The following is a 21,233-nucleotide window of genomic DNA, read 5'->3' on the forward strand; positions in this document are numbered from 1 at the left end:
TGTTGCAGCTCAATCCACCAGTAATGTGTGTTTGCATGTATTTGATTGTATTGTATTTTCAGGCTGCGTTTTTCATGTAGGGCTGAAGTCACACATAGCCGATACAACAACCGCCAGCTAGCTAATGAGTGACTGGCTTGAACATGGGAGAGAGAGAGAATATGTGGAAAGCTGAAAGCTGTCTTAAGTGGACGATGTAGAACAAAAAGAAGTTGCTTCTTGCACTGAGTAAAAACTGGGAAACTAGAACATTTGTGAATGAAGTATAAACAAGAAGTGTACTGTAGCTCTACAGTTAAGTCAGGAAACAAGTGAGAATAATGTCCTCTTGCTGATAAAACACTTTTCTTCACTTGTCCTGAAGCTTTAGTTGATCCGACAGCAACATACACCAGCACACCTCACTACCTTGCCAGCGATTTTAACAAGGGTAAATGCCAGTGCGAGCGACTAGCACTGTTATAACCTGCAGTTTATGTGAGTCTGGGTTTGGGTGTAATAAGATAATCCAGAGTGATGCCCTGACCTGCTAGTGTGGGCACTTTAGAAACAATGCAAACAGATTACACAGCAGTATTTGCATCATTAGTGTGATTCATTTAATTTCATCCCTCATGCCTGCAGTGAATGCCTGTAGTGATGCCATAGAGAAACAAAGAAAGCAAAAATATATCTATGTCGAGACCCGGGAGACCTGCAGGAGTCCCCCAGCTTCACAGACCTATAACTAGGCCTTTTAAGCAAACTTTGAAGTATGTTTATGTATTTCTGTGGGTATCACACTAAAAGCATCCATGCCACCTAGATTTTACTTTAAGCGAAGCCATAACTTGGTTGTGTGAACTGTAAAACTCAAGCTCTGTCATTATTGAACAACAAAAGTTTGATTGTGAGACAATTATCAGTAGTTTCAGTAATAGAGTAAGTTGGAAGACTCTGTAATGAGTTTTCCTTGTACCTCACAAATGATGATGACAGTGGTGACTGGTGATGCGCCGTCCGGGCACATTAATTAGAAACAATAATTAAATGGTTTACCTAAATCCCTTCGACCACAGCCAGGCTGTGGATGTCACAGACGAAACATCTCAAAAAAGTTAATTTTGTGTTTTAGATTTTTTTCTTCTAAATGCCTAACTTCACGTTGTGCATGACAAACATCAGATTTCATTTGATTGCAATTTACTGTTTCATTCCATGTATAAAGGAATATTACATTTACTGTTTTGAGCAGGTGTTTATAATGCGGTCTCAGTCAAACCTTCAGACAGCATCGTATTAGCTATTTGTTTAAACAAACACAGATTTGAGTAATGCACTTGTCACAAATATCAAAAATGGCAACCCTGTCTTTCAGTGGCTCTGATTCATAGAGGAGGAACAGTGACAGTAAATAAAGCAAATTAAAGCTTCCTTTGAATTAAAATTGTGAATGGTTTTAACTAGATAATGAGCCCCTCTTAACAGTTAAGCAGTAAAGCAAGTAATTGCTTTTTTCATGGACTCAGATTTTGAATTTCTATCATGTGGTGAGACTAACAAAATCCAATCACACGGATAGCAATTAAACTCTTCAGTGAACTTCTGACATGGTTCACTTCCAAGGTAATCACATAACTTACTGTGATCCATACTTAATTTCCTCTCAGGACGTCAATGATGTTTTCTGTGTGTAGTGTAGCTAAAGTTTTGTTGAGGCCCTGTACTGCTAAAATGTACAATTCCTGCAACTCTGTATTACAACCAAGACCTTTTGCAGTGCAGGATGAATGCAGTGGCTCTGTGTGCATTAAAAGGCAACTTCACTCCACAAACCTTGAAGCCTAAAGGAAAGTAATATATTCTCTGTGAGAAGTGAATATTACAGGTCAAAGTCAACAAGAAATCATGTGCAGTTAAAATATGTGAAAAAGTAAAATGTGAGATGAGTTCACTCTGTTGCTCATCTTTATGCTATGTTGTTTATTTCACAACAGAAATCTTATTATGTAGCACAATACAGAGAGACTGCCAGACTGCACATTGCAAGAACTCTCACTTTCCCTTATTGGACTGCCTTTCCATTTCTCTCTCCAGTGCCTGATTTCTCCAAAATTAGCAAAATATTATCCTAATGTTGAAATGCTCAAACTTCACAGCAGTTGAATTACAGTGTTATTATACCACTTCAGTACCCCCCTACAAGTTCAATTGACCTCCAATTCCATAGAACTGACGTTCTATGTTGTAAGTTGTACACTTACACAAGCAAAAATAGCATTATAAATGCTGCAGATACTATAGCCTTGTTAAAATATGTCAATTATTCCACAAAAGCAATGGTGTGTGTAATATAATGATTTAAAGTTTATCAAAAGCATCAAAAATTTACACAATGTTATTGCTGTGGTGTTGAGAAGCGTGATGTGCAGTTGTAAAGCCCAACCACAGACCTTGAGAAGGACATTGTTATTTGAATGTTTTAGGGCACAGGAAAATAATGGGTTTGTGTTCAGTCCGTGACAGCAGGGTGGAGACAACTACAGGAAGGATCCAAGCAATCCTTTTGATTCCCTGCTGTTTCCATTTCTCAGTCTGTCAGAGTCACCGTGCAACCGACCTGTCCAACAGCAAGAGTGGATTGCATTACTGGACCGGTCACAGCGAATGGCTGCTGCTAACAAGTTGTTACTCCTCTCTGACCCCTGTTTGTGTGCGTGTGTGTGTGTGTTGTTGTTGTTGTGTGTATGTGTTTGTGCGCATGTTCTTGTGTGCATGACCCTGAGTGACTTGTTCCCAATAAGGAAAATGAAATCCATTGTGGGATTTTTTCCCCCCGAGCGAACCATTTTCTTTTATTACTTCACCTGCACTTCCTTGAGCCACTGGGTGTGCTCCCACGCTACAACCAACTCCCAGACAAGCATCGGCAGCATCTATCTTGTGGACAGAAGTGCTGAGTGGCTATTACTTCTCAGCAGACCACATAAAAACCACAGCAATTAAATGCTAGTGGGCCATTCGACTTTGTCTTCTTAGAGGGAAAAAAAAAGGGGAGATGAAAGTAAGTGTGAACGAAGGGAAAAGAGAGACCTCAACTGATGCTGCTCACCAGTGAGAAAGATCTTTATGTCATTAGTTTGAAATGGAGATGGAGGAATTAAAGAGTGTGAAAGTAGCTGTGAAATTAGTGCTGATGAAATACAGTACCTGTTCTCAAGGGGACGTGAGGGAGCTCTTGAACTAAGGTACAATGGAGAGTCAAAGTAGACGGCAGCATGGGAGTTACAGTGAGGACCTCCACTTTTAACTAGATTTATGGGTAAAGTTAATCCGACCAGAGCTGCATTGTTGTTCTGCCCTCCAGAAAGAGGCTTAAATCATATTTTGTGCTCTTCAAACTGCTCAACTGAGAAATGCTTTTTGAGTCTCTTTAAATCTATTTTGCAAAACTGAATAAAATGGTCGAGACGGTCTGGCCATCTCTGTGTGACGTGTGTTGGATTTACTTTTGGACACATATTTATAACCTCCAGAGGCAGCAGTGGACACAAAGATAAAATAATGTACCGGCTGTCATAATTTTCAATTATTTCAATTATTCAAAGGTTTCCTGATGTAACATGATGTAACACACATGCATCTTCACTCTGTCCTCATGTTTGACTGAACATATCCTACAATTTCTTTTTTTTTATTTATTTCGTTTATCGCAAATGAACTCAGCAAATCTGAACTAAACTTTAACCAAGCGAAGCTCTGTTTTTCTCTGTGTGATGTAGTGACAGCGTTATTGCCAACGCTACAGTCAATCCTGCTACCGTTGTTGCTGCCACAATCTAAGACCGTCCTCATCCATCACAGGCTGTCTACGTACGTTCCGGACAACTAAAAATAAACGTCTCCAACCTCTCGGTAATCAGGATGTGGATGTAGGTGCACGATGCAGAAAAACCATGACGAGCAGTGTAACACCGAAACATACAAATGGCTGCCTGTCTCATTACCCAAGCAAATCGCATTAGATATCCTTCGAAAGCCTAGTATAGCCGCTGCGCTGTGTGGTCCTCTCTCTTACTATTAATCTTTCTATCCATCTCTCTCTCTCCGTCTCTTGATATGGCCATCGTTTTCTTAGTTAGCTTTTTTCTTACAAACTTTCCTTCTCCTTGTCCCTCCTTCACTTTTTGTCATTTGGCCTTTCTGTGCTTCTGTATCTCACTCATCGTCATTGTCCCTTTCTCTCTCTGCTGACCAGACAGATACATTCAAATGGAGGCTGAGGACAGAGCGTTACATTATTCAAACAGCTCAGAGGACCAAGGGTTAGGAACAATGATGATGGCAAATTCCCCATGAAAGCAGGCCATTTGCTGAGACAACAAATCCTAAAACCACAGTAAAGCAGGTAAGAGGCTACAACACTCAGGAGGAGGATTTAACACATTCACACATGTGGCAGCAACTGGGACAGAATCATCTGTTTTTATTTTTAAATTATGTTTTTTTTACCAGAAGATTTTATGGGACAACCAGCGTAGAACTATTTTATCCCAAGGGAACGGACACATTTTAAGCCCGGCTGCAACAGGCTGGGTTTATCAAATGATCAAGATTGATACCTTTGAGTTTTTAAAACCCACCTCACAGTTAGTGTTTGCTAGCATGTGCTGTGGGGTCAAAACCAAATGGCAGGTTAGCAGACAAGTGCTAAGCCTGGTGTGAACCTCAGTGGAAATACTGTACCTGTCACATCACAAACGTAATGTGGAAAACCAAGTGACTCGAACCAATATGCTGAACACTGTCCAGCTGCTTTAGAACATACTGTAATGGAGCCCTCAGGGTCAAAACACATCAAACACAGTTTGTGATTCACATAATCAGGATCCTGATATTTATTTATTTATTTATTTTTTAAATGGCAATGTTATACACAGGAGATCGAATGTAAAGACTGAACAGCTGCTTGCCGCTTCAAATTAATCCACTTGTTCCAAACTACCCACAACATGTTTACGCAACCTTTTAAAGGTTCAAGGAAGTTATGGATCAGTTTGTGCTGAATTTGAAAATATGAAAGCAACTCTAAGTGAACAAAAATAAAAACCAGAAACAAATATTATAAATATATAAATAACAGAAAAGACTTAAGGATTATATATTCAGGTTTACTTTTTTTCTAGTGTCTCTCTATATTAAACAAGCCTAAAGTTATGTAATGCTGGTGCTACCTTTGCACTCTTTTGAACTTGACATACTGTCATCTCAACATGCAATGTGAGCAGAATTCATTAACAGATAATTAAGGTCTGTATAGATCCGTGGAATCACCTTACATTTTGTTTCCAAAAACATTGAAGGCGGATAGCTGATTAATTGTGGCACTGTTTCTGACCTTCTGACATAGTGATCTGTTTAGACCACAGGGAGGAAAGTCTTGTGATTTTATCCAATGAGAACAAACAGTTTGCCAATAGCCTTTGGCTATCTCAATGTGCAAGTAAGCACAGTGTTTCCCCCGGCCGGATCAATGTGTCTCGATTTGGCTGCCTGGGCCAAAAGGACTGCAGCGACTTTCCTGTTCGTCAGCTTCCCAGACCCAATCTCATTTAATACATGCACACATAAATATGCACAAACACACTTGCATGCACATACGCACACATGCTTAAACTCAAAAAGACAGAGTGATGTCACAGACATCGCTGACACACAGACGTCATCCGCCCCCCTGGCATTTAGCACAAACGTCAAATAGAGTAGAGCCCTGCTAGAAATCAATAGGTATTTGCAACAATCAATGGCTGGGTTCCTATGAGAAGTAATTAGAAAGGCAAACATGCAGCGCTGCCTCCTTCCTTCTCTGTGTCTACCACTGAGTCCCAAGCTAAGTGCTTTTCCACCACAGGGTCAGAACTGCGGGGTTATATCTAAGTCAGGATCAAAGATATAGATGAGTTTACTTGTAATGCATTATAACTTAAATAATAGGAAATGAATAGAAAAATGGGTATGTTTTAAAGAAAGGCTACATTGTGGTTCCCTTGTGAAGAAATGAAAGAATATTTTTTTTTACGGTTTGGTTTAACTTAAAATCTTCATCCATCAGTACAACTGCACAACTGTTATCTTAAGAGACATGATCACGTAGGTAATTACTCAGTTTGGCACCTGCAATATCATTTAATCCACTGTTGTTAAAAGGCCAATGACAAGATAAAAAATGAAGGCATTCCTGTTTTACATGTCAAAAGATTTTGAATTATCTTTAGAAGATGATCAGCAAACCCAGCAACACAGTATCTGCTTTCATGCATTATGTTACTTTTAAAACTTTACTGACAGACTCAGGAAAAACCAGCATAGAAAAGGGATGGATGGATGGATGGATGGATGGATGGATGGATGGATGGATGGATGGATGGATGGATGGATGCTGTTTTTTAACCCTTTGAATGATTTGGTCTCCTCACCTGCACAATTAGTCTGAATGCATGTAGACTTGTGAATAATACCAATAACAAGAATGCTGAGAGGAAAGGTTTCTTCTATTGAAAATGTCTGGAATAACATAACTACCTTCAACCTATATCACCATACCAGCCCATCCTACGGCGCACTGCTGTACAATACATGATGCAGAGAAATTCAGAGATAGACACACTTGAATCAAATGAACCCAAAACTATGCTCCGAGGCAAATCAAGCAGAGCAGAATCATCACTTTATACTTGGTTTGCTAATTCTTGACAACTCTGAGAGGGCTTGTCTGCCTCGGGCCATCTCTGCAGCTAAAAAGACGGCTGTACATTTTCTTTCTGTCTAAGAGGCAAAATACACGTGTGTAGGCTCCTTGGATTAAACCATGACAACTGTATTTTATCAAAGCTGAGAGTTAAGAAACAAGTCAAGACACTGAACACACTGTACAAAAAAACATAAGAAGCATCTAATTGTTGAACTGAATTGCCCTGCTGACTCTCTGAATGGGAGGTTGGCACTCAAATTAAATACAGGTTTTTAAACTGCTGCAGAAGTTGGAAGCTAATACATCACCCCCCTGCTGAAGTGAGCTACACAGTAAACCCTTTGCAAGAAGAGTAATGGTGTCTCTAGATCACTGAGATATGCAGCACAGTGATTGCTCCTAAAGTATGTGCCCCAATGCTATATGTGGCTAAAGAGGGTATCCGGGGACACATACAGATAACAAATGGGCCTCAGCTTATCTAAAGAAAAATTTCTAGCACTTCACACAGAAAACCCAAGCTGTGATAATATAAAAGGGATTCAGGAAACATTAAAGACCAACAGGAAGAAGGTATGCAGCTGCCTCAATCAAAGACTCATTAATATGTGCATTGAAAATCAAAAAACAGAATCATTGTTTTTTGATCTTCTGTAGTCACATCGGGTACCGTGCCGAGATGCTTTTTACTGTGTCACACTCTTCCATACACTCATATATACAGGGGAAAGCATTATGCACACACACACGCACATGCACAAAGGTAGTGTAGCAGGCATCTCAAGTTGCGACTCACCTTGAGAGCACCAACCACAGTTGATCCTTTTAGTGTTGGTCCTCTGGTTGCAGCTGTCAACAGAAAGAAGAGAGGTTGCAGACAGTTTAAATATCAAGTGCCAAAAACACAGAGACAAAACTGTGCATAATCTGAGGGTGCTACACTAAGTCCTATAATTGCTCCCCGCTGAATAACTCCCACCCACATCAAATAAAACTGCAGAATGAAACTTTGCACATGGTGACTACCTATCTATTCTAAACACAGCAGCAGCAACAGACTATTGATTCAATCCCGTAGTCTTGATTATATGTTTCTGTGGCTCAACTCTTGTGTATTAATGAGAGTTAGGTAATTGTCAAGCTGCAATAATGATGTCTGCTCAATTCAAATAATCTTACTGTTTCTTTAATCAATACACTAATAAGTGATAATAAAAATTATCCATTTTTATCCATGCAAACTAAACACCCTAAACACCCTAAACGTCATTTGCAGTACTATGACTCTCAAGTAATATTGTTCTGTTGCTGTGCAGCCACATACTGTACATAAACATGCATTGCATTAGAGATAATTAGCATTTATAATGGTTTTGAAGGACACTGGAAATGATGCTCATTTTACACTTGAGACATCACCCAGCACTTGATACAGACTCTTGATAGAGGCAGTGGATGTCGGCATGGTTAGTGTGTGTGTGTGTGTGTGTGTGTGTGTGTGTCTTTGTTTGTGTGTCTAGGATCTAGAATTACAGAACACGACCTTTCCTATTGCATAAGGCACTTGTCTTATGAGCTTCTCTCATCATCCTAATTAGGCTGCCATATTGCTCCAGCACTTGGACTTATAATCAGTGTCTGGACAAGTTCAAGTGTTTATTAAACATAGCTTTAAACTATCTGTGTCTGTATGTATTGTTGACATATACATAAGCCTACGCACACACACACACACACACATACACACACACACACACACACACACACAGATGTAGCTTCTATCCATCCCCCTGAATGGTTTAACTAACCTGAGGCCATGCTGCAAAGCTCCACACTAAACCTGACATATCCAGGTTATATTCAGCATAAAACATTAAGTGTGTTAATTTACTTGTTCATACATTTATTTTTGCCTCAGTCTGTTTACAAGGTCAGACTTGAGCTTGAATTAAACATTTGTTTATCTCTTATCAACTGTAAAAACATGGCTATAGAAGCAAACACACACACACAAAAAAAAGCTGCAACAGAAATTAATATTCACAAGGACAGAGAGGGAGACCGACATAGACACTGTGGTACATTATGAAAGTTTGATTTTATATTAAAGCAAGAACAAACAAACTATTCAACATCTAGGTCAGTGAGATTCGATATCTTTTAGCTTGTTTTTCTGCAAAAATTCGGGGGTTTCAAGAAATAAATACAGGTATGTAACAATTGCAAACAACTGGCGGCAAATTATAAAACAAAGAATATCAAGGCAGCACAGACGGAGCTCCATATTGAGAGCATCTGATTTCTCCATTACTAAAATCTCACCAGAAGATGGGTAGGCGAACATGTCCAAGGAAAAATAAATGAAAAATGTTGAAAAGAAGCCAAAGTTGAAGAGACAGGCTCTGATTGTTTAGAAAGAACATACAGTTTTTGAGAGTTCTTGCTGCAGTAAGGTGTCCCGTGGAGTGACAGCTCACATTTCGAGAGCTGACAGAGCCAACCAGTTTACACTGCTGAAAATGAGACTAGAAAATGAGACTAGAAAAACTCAATCAGTGAGATGAATCCACAGAGTCAATCCAAAGTAAAGAAGATCAATTGTGAAGACTTAGATTAAGTTTTTTTTTAAGGGCATAAGGACCCTTTACCTCACAAATGCGCAAGTTATTTGGTATCTGTGAGTATCTGTTCCTGCATTCATGTATATGTGTGTGTGTGTGTGTGTGTGTGTGTGTGTGTGTGTGTGTGTGTGTGTTTGAGTGTATATATATATATATATATATATATATATATATATATATATATATATACAGTAAATTCATTTTGTATGCATACAATTTTAAGGTCTTTTTTTTAGGATTTATCAGACTAAGTGCCATCTATTGTTCTGCTGCATTCAAGATGGCACTGTGCCCAGTAAATCTGTTGGTGCATATCCTGTCTCTTTGCTTTGTTTAGTTAGGAGAGATAAAAAAAACAGCCTCTAAATGACTCAGGGAGACAAAGACATAAATAAGGGAATTTACAGATGGTGATTATAAATTATAAATTCCATTACACGGAGACAGAGAGAGGGAATATCTGACAGTGCTGACATGAATCCAGTCACATCTGCTGTCGCAGCAGACAGTGCATTTGGTGAGTGAGTAAGGAAGTGTGTGTCGGTGTGTGTGAGGTTTGGGAGTTATTCTTATTTTCAGAGCTTTCAATTCATCATGTCATTCAATCCTGGGGACATCCACCAGCTAAGGGGAGAGAGTAACAGAACAAGAGAGGGAAATGAGAGGAGCAGAGAGTGGGAGGTGAGACAAAGACAAAAATCAAAAAGATGAAAAGGGAAATATGACGGTTGGTTGATTTTCACACCAAATCCAAATCCCTGGTAACAGAAAAACCACAGTGACACGTACTGCACCCAGAACCAGAACACAGGCCTCCTTTGCCTTCTCACCACCATTAAAGTCTGGCACTGGGAGTAGACAGCAGCTGCTGCATGCACCACACTTTACACATGTACTGTGCGTGTTTGACAGCTGCCAAAACTGCTGCAAAGCACGGCCCTGCTCACCCACGTATACACACAGAAATCCATTACTACAAACATTAGGTTGACACAAGTCTGAAGAAGAATGTAAACAGAATTAGGTTCTGACCCATCACGTCCTTAAAAATTTGGGTTAGTTTTTCAGAACTTGAGCACAATGGGTAATGTATATAGAGGGAAGGAATTTATGTAAGAAACTGAATCAAATATACAGTACTGTTAAATATGCATGGAAACTTTTAATTTGAACTTTTTGTTATAGATAAATTTAAAATCATCCAAATATCCAATTTGCATTTAATTATGTAAACGCTATTGAATTCATTTTATCATAATTAGTCATTATCCTCTCAGGGAATAGAATCGCTCACACTCTCAGCAGTTTCAATGAGAAATGTTACAAAACTTTACTTTCTCTGGTGGATGGATTCATTACTGTCGTTGCCCTGATCATTCACACACAAGTGCACTGGCACAGGGACATAATTACCAATTTTGAGGGAACTGACTGCAAAGGATACAACTTTTTTTATTCAAAAGGCGAGTAATGAGTATCACATAACTTTTCTGTCAAAAATGAGCCCGACACTTATTGTGTGAGAGGAAGAAGTTCACCGAGCACAGCAAGGTGTTACAGCTTATTGTCAGTTGGAGGTATTAGAGGATAAGCTGCTGATTATGCTGCAGATCAGCCACTTTGGGCTCTTTAAAGTCGATAAAAGGTTTAACAGAAGTTTTCTACACATGATTTGAACTATTTTAGCATTTAAATACTTGTCAATAACAATACATTTCCAGATTTTCCAAATTTTAAGCAAAAAAAACAATAATAAGCCTCATACAATGCCATACTTGAATATTTTAGTCACTTTTGTTTCTATCTTTCACCTTTCTTACTTGTTGCCTTGTGCCCTCTCCGTCCCCCTTTCTCCCACTTAGATGACATACTGCAGCCAAAATGTCACAGCAGCTAAAAGTATTGCACTATGCATATTTCCCTGGCCAGCTTCAGACCTTCTCTCGTACGACAAACTTCTCAGCTATTTGTCCTCATTACAGAACAGCCACCGACTGCCCACCTTAATTCCCCCACCCGTCCCTCAGGAGGGCTCTTTTCCACCCCTGCCTGGCATGACTCATTTTAACGACCGCCACTTTGCCCCCCCATCAGCCCGAGCCGCCAATGCCTTAAACTCGGCTAGGCGAGTAAATCTGCCAGCTTTAATTAAAATAGCTTCTTTTGTAGCACTCTTTCTCTCTCTCCGTCCTCTTGTCCCTGATGACATAACGGTGCTGGGAACTTCCCTCTGCAGAGCTGACTCAAAAGGACTGACCCATGGAAAAATGGAGGTGTGTTGCAGTATTTTATGATGAGTCAGCAAGAATTAAGCCACATTTCATCCTAACTCCTCATCTTTTTGCTTTGACCTGGTTTCTTTTATTATCGTGGAGGTCACAGGTAGAGGTTCCACTGATAAGGAATGACTATGCATTATAGAAATTTGAAATATGCAACACAAGTCAATGAGCGAAAAACTTCTATCATGGTTAACTGTGCATGGGGCCCTTTGTAAATTACAATAAGTTTCTCGGTGTGTGGAGTGACAAGTAAGGACCTTGTTGTCTTTCAAGGTCAGCCTTTCTTAGGGAAATAACGATTTGTGAAGCCGAATCAATGAGGCTCATTCAAGCCGTTTTCCTACAGTATTGTTCAGGGACTAACTTTGGTGCCATTGATCAGCTGATTTATAGCTTGCATCTGTTCTGGGCTCACAGTGAATAGAGTAGAGCTGCTCATTACAGGAGAAAGATGGAGAGAAGAGAAGAGAAGAGAAGAGAAGAGAAGAGAAGAGAAGAGAAGAGAAAAGAAGAGAGGAGAGGAGAGGAGAGGAGAGGAGAGGAGAGGAGAGGAGAGGAGAGGAGAGGAGAGGAGAGGAGGAGAGGAGAGGAGAAGAGAAGAGAAGAGAAGAGAAGAGCGCATACAATGTCTTTAACAGATTTTTTTAAATGCATTTCAGTGTATCCAATTCATCACATATGCTGACAAAGCTTAACACAGCATTTTTTACTGTATGCAGAAACATCACTACGAGAAGAAGAAAAATGTAATTTAAAGTGTTAAACCAAGGAACTGCACTGGGCTGTGAGGAATATAATGGCCATAGTTGAGGCCCTATGACCCAAAAAGACTTTTTTCCATATAGGATCATTACTAACATTGGCGGACAGCCTGCCGTGAGCACCGGGACATTACCCGGGGGGCTGAGGGTCGTTTTGTCCTGCGCCGTAAACAGTCAGCTTTACCAGCGATAATATAACAAGCAGGAAAGACTTGACGGACCTCTTGCATCACCTCATCTGTGTATGACGGCTAGGTCGCTGAACTGCTGCGGCTGGCAGTGTGAGTCCACATGGTTGCTGCTGCGGTGCTGCTTCGGCCCTGTCGTTCTATAGCGAGTTTGCCTTTGATAATAGTCACCAGTAATTATAAATATCAATTGCTGCTGAGCAGTCATAAAAGTAAAGACCAGAAAGCATGTCATGTGATTTTTCTTTACCCTTGAGGGAGGGAGGGAGGGAGAGAGAGAGCGAGAGAGAGAGAGAGAAAGAGCGCGCCCTGGAAAGCTACTGCCCTTCAATGTTTTATTAACCTATTGATATAATATAATGCATTTATAGCCTACACAAGATTTCTGCTTTATTGACACATGTAGACTTTTTCCTTAAATAACATGCATTTGCAAAAATGGTCAAACAAATATTAATATATATATATATAATTGAACATAATTTGTTTCAAATTTGTTGGTCAGACACACATTTTTGTGTTCACTAATCTGGAAAACTCCCAGATCACCATAGTGGCCAAATTTATAACTCGTCTGGTACCCATTACATCAACAAATAGGGTTAGCCAACAAAATTAGCAGTCTGATGGTTTGTGAGAGGGTGGCCTGGGATGCAGTTAAATTCTGAATGAATTATTGTTTCAGTCTGCTCCTGATTACCATAGCAACAGCTGTAAAATATAAATTAATTTTCTGGGCATCTAAAACAACCCAAAATTACTTTTTGTATCATCAGTCAGTCTAATTAAATGTATAAAGACTTGAAAAACTATATCAGCAAATTAAGCAGCAACTAACAATTATCTTCACTATAGATTAATCTGCTGCTTATTTTCTTGATTGATCAATTAATTATTCTACAATATGACAGACACTTTGAAAACTCCTGTCACAATTTCCTGAAGGCCAAGGAGACATCATGAAAATTGACTTAGCAATTAATTGATTATTAAAATAGCTGCCTGTCGATTGACAAATCGCTTAATTATTTCAGCTCTACAGTAAATTATTTTCATCCCATTTGCGTGAGCAGGGAGCCAGCATGAGGTCGGGCCACACTGTGGGTATAATGAGATGAGAGCTGGATACGGCGCTGCCACTCAGCCTTGCTGCTAATTTCACCTAGTGGACACTCGTAATATTACAACAAAAAATTAATAAATAAAACCAGAAAAGTCAGTTTTATTTACGTGACTTCATCACAACATAAAGCTGAGTGGGAAACCAGGGGTGGGGCCAGCAGGGGAAACAGTAATGTGCATGTGCAGTGGGATGCCCAATGTGGAAGTAAAGGCGGGAGCCATCTATGAGTCCAGTTTTCAGATTCTGTTATATATCCAGGGCCCAGACAGAGGAAGTCTGTGATGTGCGCACGTATCTCTGGGCCCAAAAATGTCAAAGCCTGAGGAGGCCTGAGAAATTGTTGAGCCACATGCACTTGGCAGGAAACATACATCAGAATAAATGGGATACCAGTACTGTATCCAGTTATTTTCATGCATTGTCAAACTGGCAATGTAGCAGACCTCATGAAAATATTACAATATTTTTCATATTTTGGGATTAAATAAAATACCTCTGCCTGTCTCCACCCTCTCTGAAACTCTGTCTTTCCTCACCTGGTTCTATCTCACTCTTCTCCCCCTCTTTTCCATTTTCCTTCCTCTTCTTTCTTCTACTCATGAAACAGCCAGTAGCTGCACTAATACACCACCCTCCCTCTCCCTTCTTTCTTTTCTTCTTCTCTCTTATTTCCTCTCTTTTCGTATCTGCACCCCTGAAGGGGTTGTCTGTCTCCTAAGCAGCTGAAGCAAGGCTTCCACTGGTCTGTGCCTGGCCCCTATTATCAGAGCATGACAAGGAGCTGCAGTGTCGACTTGTCAGCCTAATAAACATCCTTTATGGCACCCGCCTGGGTGTGTTTTGAGAGGAGTCAGCCAGCCACCAAGCAGTGGACCATTGATTTCATGGATGGCACACAGCGCTTACACTTCCACCCGTCTATTATGCACTGGACAAGCTGCAATTGTTTTGCCATGCACAGCCATACTCATGACACTCACACTCCTAGAGGCTTTCCGTTTAGTTTGAGATGGTTTAGAGAGAAAAGCAGAAAGGGAATGAGGGAGAATTAAAGAAGTTTCTAACACAGGCAAAGTATGGCAGCACTGGGAGAGTAGTACATTTAATCACAGGCTGTTTTTTTAGATCTTTACACAAGGCTTTTTGTAACCTTTGTTTCGCAGGTCAAGGTCAATAAGACTTTCACACTTTCTCTTCCTCTGAAACCTAATCCCTTCTTTTCTTAGTGCGGGAAAGGTAAGGGGTCATGCAGCAGTAGAACAAGCCTTTCAGTCGCTTACTATAGTAATCAAACTTTTTTTTTTTTTTTTTCCTCCAATGGCACTTCAGCTATCCTGAGTAGCTGCCAACATTAACTGTTCCAAGAGCAAACTGAGAGAGACAAAAAGATGAGTGAAAGAGCAGAGAAACAGAGAAAGAGAGTTAGAGAGAATCCGGCTCTCTTGAGTTTAAGTGGATCACTAGTTCAGCACCACGGACAGCGACATTTCTTGACTACCAATCGCGGAGAAGAATTGGTGCGAGTGAGCCAAAATCAAAATGTGCCTCTTTAACCTTTGTCCACTAGCACGTTATAAATATTCATAACAGGTGGGCAGGCAGATATGTCATCTTGGCAAGCAAGCAGCCTGGGCTCAGACTGAAAGTTCATTAATATCAAACGCAGGTCTGGAAAATTATAAAATATTCATCTAATACTTCAGGTGGCACACAAGCCGACATGTGCTGTTTTGATTTTCAAGCTACGAATCAGTCAGTGGATGTTTCCAACGTTTAACATAGATGTGAGACCCTATGCAAAGCCTCTGATCTTTTTTTATTGTTATTGTTTTTGGCAGTAAAAAGATCTCTCAGCTGAAAGCATAATGCATCTTGAGGCCAGTTGCCTGGTTTTATTGAATGTTCACAGAGCTTGTTTATTGATCTATGATCAGTGACAAACAGGTCACCTTAGTCATTGCAGTTACAGCAACCTGGATGACGAAAAACTGTTTATATCACTTATGTCAAGACAGTTTGATAAATACAACCCAGGAGGAAAGACTATTGGGAGCAGGGTAAGCTACTTTGTATTATCAACGGCCAATCAGGAACAAGCAAGAGGAGGTCACATTCAGTCTAATGTAGCTTTGATTGTATTTGCCATCTTCTGAACTGGCCGTCTGTCACGATGCAATGCAATCAGCAGCAGAGCTTTGTGAAGCAACAGCAGTAAGACAGGCAAACCTGCCAACCCATAAAACTGTCAGAGCGACCTTCACTTACCCTCAGTATTGATGGTCCAATCATATAGAGAATATGAATTAGTACCTTCAGGGATTTCTTAAAATGGGGCATAATTCTTGGATATGTCTTAAGAAAGAGGAATAAATCAGGGTGTGACTTTATGGCATCGCCCAGAGAGCTGTAGAAGATGAATTTCAAAAACACGTTTTCCTCACTCATCCCAACTGTATAAGATGTTGTGGTTAGAATAGTGATTAGAACATTGACATGACCAACCGACTACAAACCCTGCACACATAAAAAGCAAATATGTCTTTACTGTATGTTATTTTTTCCTTCCTAGGTAACAACTACAACTAATCACATGATTTGTATGGATAAGACATTTTCTGATGGTGAATTGCTGGTCAGCATCTCAAGTATTCATCTTGTATATTAAGGGCTCTGCTAAAAATGTGGGCTCCCCTTAGAAAAGCACAATAAGAGCTTTACAGAACAGCTCAGACCACAGATTCATCTTTTATCTTCCTGGACATTTCCAGGACTTTTGTTATTTGCAGTAATTTGGATTGAAACGAGGCAACAGTGCTGTTGGTTTTCTCTAGTTAAAAAGTTCAAATATAATCAAAGTAAAAGCCGGAGACTTTTTCACTACAAAGTTGTTTTGCATTAGATTATCTGTCCTCCACAACATGAAAGCATTATAAAACCACTGCCAGTGGCTGTGCTCTCTCCCTTTTTGTTCAGCTTTTCTATTCACCATCTTTAGCTGTTCCCACTATAAATAGATGTCAGTGTCCATTATTGTTTCTAGACTCCTGAAAGACCCTGTAGTACTTTATTCTCTGTGCCCATCACTATCTGAGCTTTCAGACAGTGAATGTACCCTTCAAACACTAATATTTTATTAGTGCATTATTTTGAGTTTCTTTTGTAGGATCACCATCACAAATGCGCTGAAGAGAGGTTACTTTCTTTGTAAAATGGTGGACAGTGATGTACAGTAAGCAGATTGTACAAACAAGCAAAGCCGCCATTATGTTCGTTTGGGATTTCTGTAAATGTCAGTGAGCATGAAAATGAGGGTCTGTCTTTATTGGCAAAAATTACTCAATGGGCAGCTACAGTACAACAGTACAGTTGTTATTTGTATCATAACTTTGTCGCAGTTAAATTGTTAATTTTGTTGATTAATCACACTTTCACCAATTATTTAAAAGGACAGTGGAAACAAGGGTATTTCTATTAACAGTTTACCTGATCTTCACCAATACACTGTGTTTTATACTTTGACCGGTAACATTTCATGATAATTGAAATGCAACAAACTTTAAACTGTTTTAGAAATGGAGGAATATATGAACAATGGACCAGAGGTCATCTGAAGCGTGAGAGATGTATTTGTGAACATTTACTTAACTTATTATTATTGTATCAGGAGTACACTCTAGCAAAACCAAAAACTGGACATATGTGAGTCAACAGAGATTTGGAGCATTTCATCTGTTTTCTTTTTTCTTTTTTTTTCTGTGTATTTTTTGTGGCAGTAGGGTGACAGAGTTTTCTGCTATTAACTGTAGCACTCTGAAAGCAAGCAATGAGTCTGCATGGTACACTCACACAAAAAAACATTTGATTCTTCTCCTGCACAAAGAACATCTCTCATGACTCATATAATGAGCTTTCATTCTGTATTTTAAAAGCAAAGATCAGGCCAAGACAACAAAGGACTTATATTATAGTGATGGTTAGGAGGATGGCTAAAATGGAAAATCTGAAATGCTTTTTTTTTTTGTAGGGCACAGGGCATGTTCCTCCTATAATTGAATGATTCTGGATATGTGATGCATTGTCTATGATGATAAGGGACACAGACTGAATATAAATAGGTAAATAAAACATGAATGTCAGAAACTAGATAAATGTATTACTTGTCACGACACAAATGTGGGAACAGTGAGAAAATTGCATGCACACACACACACACACAAGAATAATCATCAAGTACATGTTTTAAGTACAGTTTTTTTGTCAGTGTTGTCAGTGTTGGCAGTTGAGTGTGACAGTTTGGTAATCGCAGCGACGGGGGCAGGATATTGGATTTAACTGAAATGCAGAAAAAATGACGTATTTTTCTATCCAATCCACTAGCAACTCTACTCATGGCTTAAATGTACGTCTAACACACACACACACACACACACACGCAAAGCAGTGTTTCTCTGAGCCATGACAGCAGAGGTGCTTGCTCACTCGTCAGCTCAAAGCCGAAACACAGCACTGCTGTCAAGAAAAAGCACAGCACAGCTGGTGGGGACCTAAATATGGACAGGTTCTGTCAGATATACAGCAGCGACTGAGTAGTTCATTTATGTTTAATATGAAGACAGTATCTTTTGTTTCATGCCTTCTACTTATTCTATTCCTCTTATTCTTTCTGTGAAGTCCAGATGTGTTGTTTGTTTTTTTTCTCCACTTTGTCTTCACCTCTCTGCCATGCAGAAGTGCTGCACTGACTGCACTGGTCCTCCCCTGGTGAGATCTCCCATCACAGCCCGGTAGCCCTGCCAGGTCTTCTGACAGAGTGGTCCTCAGGCTTTCAGTCTTATTCCTGCTCAAGGTCTTTTCTCGCCTGGTTGCACTCTTTGGTCAGGTGAATGACTGAACAACTGTTTCTTTTTTCTTTTTACAGAGGCTATTTTGCTCTTTTGAAGTGCCATTGTTTGGCAAACGATTTTTTTCATCATCCAGCAAAGCTGTCTAAAAATTCTATATTCAGTTTAATTGGCCTCGTGCTAAGCTCTGAAATGAACTGATCATCTATAAGCATAAAGATATGTCTTTTTATCATCATGACCTGAACTGGAATCAGGTAGATTCAGATGGTAAATTAAAAAAGAGAGTCACTGTAAAGACTTAAAAGGTGTATTAAGGTTATATAATGTTCATGACTCTATTTAGGATGGAGCCTTTCCAACCATAAAAAGCAGAAAAAGCCAAAAAGGATGAATCTTGAGTCAAAGCGTGTTGGACATTAAGACCAAAACACAGCTAAATTTGAGTAAAATTAAACACAAACATGATTCTGACTTTGACTATTTTTTTTTACATTGCATTACGTATTCTCACTGACAGGCAGCCAATTTGTCAGGCATATGTTTAGAGATTTCAATGCCCCCTTCTATAACAGCCGAGTCATCACTGACCAGCAATCTGTCATCCAGTCAGCTATTTGAAAAGAGTCCCAGATGTACATCCGCTTTAAATTCACAGAAGCTTGATGAATGGCTCTTTTGACATTGTTAAACTACAGTTTCATTGATCTGAACTGTTGATTTATTGATTGACAGGATGATTAATGAGCACGAGGTGGGTTTAATCAGGTTAAGATTAATTTCAAGCCTTGTTACAGAAAATCTTGTAAATGCCATGAAACATTGCCTCATATCTGAAAACTCTTGATACTTGAAACTTGAAAGGTGTTGCTGCTTGTTTTAAGATTGGACAATCAATCACTTTGTCAGAGAAAGTACCAAGATGTCATTTTAATCAAAAACTGGATATTTCATTTTGGAGCCACACGCCTAATATCCTGTGCCTTCCCAAGGCCAGAAATTAAATCCTGAAGCTGCTCCATTGACAGTGATTAAGGGGCCATCTCTGTTAACACACCAACAGCAGGTCAATTTTATGGCCAATATGGACAGATGTTGTACTTCAGAGTGTAAACATAACTCTGTTTGTCCTCCATTCTCTATCAAATAGCAGCTTCTGACTTTTATTTGTTCATTATATGGTACTGCACTTTCTAATATCTGATTGATTTTTTGATACAAGGTCAGTTGCGGTCACAAAACTGGATCCAGTTCACCCGTTGTGGCAGCCACGCTCTCTAATGATTCACGCTACATCATTTCAAATGCTCCATCAACTTGCCCACATCACATGTATCTGGCTGAAACCCCCCACCAAAAAGAAACAAGAGTAAACAATGCAGAGCAACACGGACTGTGGCCACACGTGGATCCTCTGAGAGGAACACAAGATCAATGAGAGCGCTTTTTTTAAAAAACCAGCAGGGTTGTCCTGCAGCCAGAGGAAGAAATGATCTATGTAGATCTCATTAGCCCCCTATGATGACAGACGTACGACCAAATGATTAATGGCCAGCTGGAGAAACAGGAGAATTATTGACGTGACCTTTAGGGATGCCTCTGTTCAGGAGTGAACAGACCCCCGTCTTCCACTGAAATGATACACTTTGACATTTCCATCTTTTTCTCTTTGGCCTCCCTCCCTCTCTCTCTCTCTTTGCTCTATTTCTCTCTCTCTCTCTCTCTCTCTTTCTCTCTCTCTCTCTCTCTCTCTCTCTCTATCTATATATATATATATATATATATATATATATATATATCTTGAATGCAGTCCAGGACACCCATAACACAATACTGTCTGCCCTGGTCGGCTTTTGTATTCTACAAAATGAAAAATATATAATAAAATTGTTCAGAGAGGTCTGACGTTTTGCACCAGAATTCATATTATTCTGTCCATGTTACTGTATTCTGTCAGTATTATTCTGTACTCATAGTGTCCATAAAGGAGCTAAATTCACCTTTAATGAAATCGTGCTTGAATAGTCATCTGCCAATTGGATTTTATGGACACATCCTTTGTGGAAAAAAAAGTGAAAGTCAATAATGGCAGACAGTGTCATCTCAGATGATGAGGTTTTAATGATGGGGAGCCATCCAGTCACCTTTCCACAACCCCCAGAGATAAAGGACCACCGACGGTGAGCAGGAACGTTGAAGGAATTAATTCAACATTGTGTGTGTGTGTGTGTGTGTGTGTGTGTGTGTGTGTGTGAATGTGTGTGTGTGTCCGTGAATGTGTGTGGTGGACGCAGGGAAGTGCAGGCAGGTGATGCAGATAAGAAATAAAAAAGGAAAGATGGTAGGAGAGGTGTGTGAGGAGGAAGGAAGCAAAGGAAGACACAAGACAACGACCAGTGAACTATCTCTTTCTGTATATTTCCATTACATACAAGAAGAAATGGTATAAAAAGGGCACAAAGCAGTGAGGAAGGGATAATGAAAGCGGTATAGGGATGGAGAGGGTATGGAAGAGTGAGGGGAGGAAGGTGGAGGTGACGGGATGAAAATAGAAAGATGCAGAGGAAAATGGCAGACATAAAGGGGAGGAAAAGACAGATGGCAGAGAGAAGGGCCAAAAGACCAGCAAAGATGAAGATGAGGAAATGGCGAGGAGCATTAATGAAGGAGGAGTGGAGGGTGGGAAC

At 39.8% G+C, this 21,233-nt stretch overlaps 1 protein-coding gene across 2 annotated transcripts in view; it reads right to left on the bottom strand.

The window, feature by feature from the left end:
* Nucleotides 1-21,233, bottom strand: part of tnr (tenascin R (restrictin, janusin)) — a 167,178-nt gene that overhangs the window by 103,220 nt on the left and 42,725 nt on the right. For both annotated transcript variants that reach the window (XM_071491776.1, XM_071491777.1), the window contains exon 3: nt 7,527-7,569. The gene's annotated coding sequence lies outside the window, so the exon portion shown is untranslated. The remainder of the gene's footprint in view (nt 1-7,526; nt 7,570-21,233) is intronic.

The sequence above is a fragment of the Trachinotus anak genome, unplaced genomic scaffold, assembly GCF_046630095.1.
Source record: "Trachinotus anak isolate AG129_WGS33_773 ecotype Australia unplaced genomic scaffold, CSIRO_AGI_Tana_v1 ptg000012l, whole genome shotgun sequence".
Classification (NCBI taxonomy): Eukaryota; Metazoa; Chordata; class Actinopteri; order Carangiformes; family Carangidae; genus Trachinotus; species Trachinotus anak.